Here is a 5,000-nt window from a genome sequence, read left to right on the forward strand (position 1 = left end):
TCTGGAAGAAACCCATCGGAGACAAAGACACTTTCCAACTAATGCTATTTTTTCTGGGTAATGGATGCTCCCCTAATATCATAACAGAATGGATCTACTCTTCACAACACTGGGCAAGCCCACAAAAACTGGACAAAAGAAAACGCCAAGTAAGCTTCATCTGCAACAACATGGACTCCAAAGGACACATCTGGTTCATCACAACGAATGACTTTATCTGAATGGACAAAAAAGAACGAAAAATCAGAATAAATCAAATTACGTTTTCTCAATTTTCAAGAATATTTAAACTCATACGCATTTCCCTTTTTGGATAGGCATATCTTTATTTCAAAGAAACGAATGGTTTGCAAATAACTATTTCCTTAAAATAATAATATAAATTTTCTTTTCTCTGATAAATTCCCTTTTTACATAGATCACAATTCAATTTCCCTTCCAAATTTTCAGTTTTATTCACAAAGAGAAAATATTTTTTCCTTTTTTATTTTACTTTTTTGTATCTCAGGCTGGTTTTGGTATTAAAGTTTTTAATTTCACACAGAGTTTGTTCTGTTTACTAACCCCACTATGAGGTTGAGATTTTACCTTGTAAATTTCTCTCCTTCATTTAACAGCCTAGCCCTAATTTTTTGCTATGATTTTCCCTCAACTCACCATCCACACACACAATATTTTCCCCACACTTACCCACTTTACTAGAGATTATTATTTCAGTTAGTGGAGAGAAACCCCTTCTTGTAGGGGGATTCTTGCTGCAGCACCATAATCATGCCAGAAAGGTTGCTAGTCTACTGCTGTTTTGTTTTTTTTTTTTTACTTTATACAACTACTACAACAAACTCTACCAAGTAGTACCTTTCTTCTCAGCATCTCTAGCAGAATGCTTAAGTTCCTTTGTTTTGAAGCGGGCAGCGAAATGGCCAATTTGCCCACATGCATTGTACTTCTCGTTACGGGCTGAGAAATTTCGGTCGCGTGTTTAGAGTGGTCGTTGTTACTGCAACGGAAACATCCCATCCACATTTTCCCCTGTAAGCCAGTAGAATGCGAGCTACAGCTTTTTAAATCTGCTTTTGTTCTGGGCCAACCTTTTTGTTTTGGTGCGACGTTTGCTAAACGAAACTACATTCACCTGATTAGATGAGCCTGAACGTAATACATTGCCTTAACTTGCATGTGTTACAGCTTGGAATCCGTATTTGAAAAGGAACGTTCAACTGAGGAGCAAAATAATTATCCAACAACTCGATACTTTAAGTAATTCGTGGAATATCTGAGCCGGGAATCAGAGGGTAATACAATTCCTGCAAAACTCATGCAACCTCCATGTAGTATGCAATAACACTGCGTTTTCTGTTTCTCCTTTTGCCAGTAAAAACAAATTACGCGAGAGTTTCTACAAATTCCATCAGACTGCAAGAGTGTTAGGGTTATCCTTGGGGTTGAAAGAGGGAAGACTGGCTAAATAAATTAGAGGAACGAAAGTCGCGGTCTACGAAGCGTACGGTGTCACCGAGCTCTCGCAGTCGTGCCACTCTCAGCCATTTTCACGTCAAAATACTGGAATTTTCTTAACAAATCCCTTCAACATTACCTTCCGTAGAACCGCACAAAGAAAATCTTCGTCGCCAATGTAACAACTCCCATTAAAGGTCACATAACACCAGATTTAACTAAAGAAAATGATCAACTTTACTGCTATAAAACTCACTCACAAAACAGGAAAACATACCCATACCATTCGCTAAGACCAAGCGGACAGTCTTTACTTGACTTCATTACATCATGGTTTCTTAGACACCCTATTAATGATTTTTCTGACTTACATAAGTAATGCGGTGTTACTCTTGGCAAGGTGAAAGTGGCCCGTGTTATCACGCTGCAGACGTCAGTGGTGCCTGCTTTCTGAGTCACTTTGACTTGCGCTTAATTTCAATTTACGTTTTCACAAGACCGTATGAGCTCAGGTAAATTACTGCATTAACTACCCAGTAGCTAGGTCGCTTATCCGCGTCAATCTTGGGCATCTAAACAATCTACATGAGTAACCCGTGGCCATGCCATAATTTTCTGAAGTTGGGTGACAAACAGAGCATGGATTTTGGCATTCTGTCTTTTAGGGCACCTTTAGGGCAAGGTATAGCCTGGAAGGAGGCAGTGTGGCCCAGTGGTTAGCGCGCTTGCCTTGAGATCCGGAGATTCCGGGTTCAAGACCCGCTCTGACCACTCGTTGAATTTGATCCTGGTAACCCCTGGGTCAACTTCCCAGCTGAACTTGTAAGTAGCCAACTGGTTCGCCTCCGGCCAGTTGTAGTTGTTGTGTTCTGTTGTTTCGTTGATTCATTGGCCCTGAAAAGCCCCTATGGGGAGAGGTCAATTAAGTATGCATGTATGTATGTATTTACAAATCCGAAAGTCTTTTTAACTTGCCTTCACGGAGTTCCAGGGATGAGATAAAAAAGGAAAGAGAACGAGAGAGAAAAGCCTGAAACAAAAGCTTATCATTGGAGGTACCTTCCATTTCAAAAAACGGTTATTTAGCATCGACTTACGCACAACATTTTTGGTGTAAATCACAACAAAATGACCTCCAAACCTAATATGAAATCTTTTCTAGAAATCATTCTCAATATCTGTAACATTATTTAAGGGATATTGGTCAGGTTACAACATTGTTTTTACCTCAGTATTTCAGTTTTACGTTTTTGTTCAAATTTTCAGATGCTCAAGTAAAGCTATATGATCTTCGCAGTTATGAACACAAATTTTTGCAATTGCGTAAAGAAGCCTGAAAAATTCAGCACTTCAACGGAGTTTGAACCCATGCAAAAATTGCGTTCATAACTGCGAAGATCATAGCTTTACTTGATTTCATATCAGCAGTTCATATATGATCCATTTCATATATCATTTCATCGTTGAGTCATTACTCACGGGAACATTAGAACCCACAAATAACCAGCTCCCAACGTCAGTGGCTTCATAGCTCAGTTGGTTAGAGCGTCGCACCGTTATCGCGAGGTAACGGGTTCAAACTCCGTTGAAGTCCTGAATTTTTCAGGCTTCTTTAGGTAATTGCAAAAATTGCGTTCATAACAGCGCACTGATCATAGCTCCACTTGATTTCATATCTGCAGTTCATATATGATCCATTTCATACATCATTTCATCGTTTTCAGATGCTATTGTGAAAAATATGGGAAATGCTATAAATGCTACGGATCAGTAGCGAACAGCCCGAGCAACAGTTATTGCACGAGGTAAATGTTATCTTTGCATTAAAAAACGTATTAATAATTCATGAGCAGCCTATCAAAACACCGATAAAACGTCACGTGTATGAGCTTTATATCCTGATAAAACACTCCTAGTTAGCATTCTTTATATAAAAGAATACTAATAAGGCATAGCTTGTTTTTCTTGTATGCTAATGTTCACCTCTCACAATTTGAACCATTGTTTTGAGTCCAGAGGGACACGCTCTTTGTGGAATGTTTTTGAAGCCGTTCAAAAAACTCGCAGCACATGTTTTATCGGGTCTAAAAACACTGCTGCTCGTTTTTTAAACATTACATTAACCCGACCTACAGCCTTACTTTTTTTCCATCAAGGCATCTCAGCCGTTCCATCACCGCACTTCACCTCATTGTAAAGTAAGATACGGGGGCGTTGGTCGATCGCCGTTTCTGAAGGTGGAAACCTGTACCCCTCATGCATACACCCACGAATTTTCCGCTGTTCGGTAGGGTGGGTGGGCCGCTGCACCTCTTTCCTTGGGGAGCTTCATCAAAATGGAGGATGAGTATAGCGAGAGACCGCATATTTACTGTAATGTTATTCGTATTTGAAAGAATTTACTCGTGCTTATTTGTTCCATCAATGATCATGTAATTACCTTTATTATATGACTAGCTCCGTGGGCGGGCAAGATGAACCAAATAGCGCGCTGTGATTGCCTACACGAGAGGGCAAGATGGAGCTATCTTGCCCGCTCGGGATTTCTCGCTTGGTCACATAATAACATAATAACATAATAAATCCTTTATTGACCAAGCTTGTTCTGTCAAGATGGCCGGATATTGTTGCGTGTTTATGGACCTCGACTCGTCTCGGTCCATAAATACGCAAAAAAAAGAACTTGGCCAATATCCTGCCATCTTGACCTCACGCTTGGTCAATAACCCACATATACTGACATCACAGGATCAAAATTTTCCTTTAATTTCTGAAACTGTCTTGGATTTACAACGTCTTCATAGTTAATGTTATATATTTATTCTCGTATTTGCAGTTGCTACGAGGCATGGACAAAAGGGGAATGTTTGGCGTTTAAAAAAAATCCTCCATTGTTTAGTGACCAACCATGTTACCGTTTGACCACCTTGTTTGGTGCTGGTTGATCGTGGTTGATCGTGTTTGATCGTGTTTGATAAAATTTGAAGGCCATCAAACATTCGATCAAACTGAACAACTTAAAACATTTCTTTTGTTCTCATGTTTGATGGGTGAACTTTTCTTCGTTTGGCCAGCCGTGTCAAACATGTTTGACGCGTGCATGCGTACCACGCTTGCTCAGCTGCTTGTGTAAACGTGTTTTTTTTTTTTCGTATTTGTGACCCATAGTTCTTTGCTTGTGGAGTTTGATCTGATTTAGATAAAACATGTTTTAACCGTTTGGCCACTCACTTCAATATCGGAATGTTTGGTCACCAAACAATGTTTTTGATGTTGTTTAAACAACTGTAGCACGGTACAATCTTCAAGATGGCAACACCCGAGAATTTTGAAAACAATAATAAGCGATTCTCAAATTAATTTCTTTGAGATACAAAAGTTTTCTTCAAAACAGTCAAGCAAATTTTATTGTAAGAATTCTTTCTATGGTTCCCAATTTATTTGGTTCCTAAAACTACTTTTTGTTATACTTGATGTTCACTTTAAGCTCCGATTTTCCTTTTTAATATGATAAGAAAAACACAAGAAAAAAATCTTTAAGC

This window comes from Montipora capricornis, unplaced genomic scaffold, assembly GCF_036669925.1.
Source record: "Montipora capricornis isolate CH-2021 unplaced genomic scaffold, ASM3666992v2 scaffold_362, whole genome shotgun sequence".
Taxonomy (NCBI): domain Eukaryota; kingdom Metazoa; phylum Cnidaria; class Anthozoa; order Scleractinia; family Acroporidae; genus Montipora; species Montipora capricornis.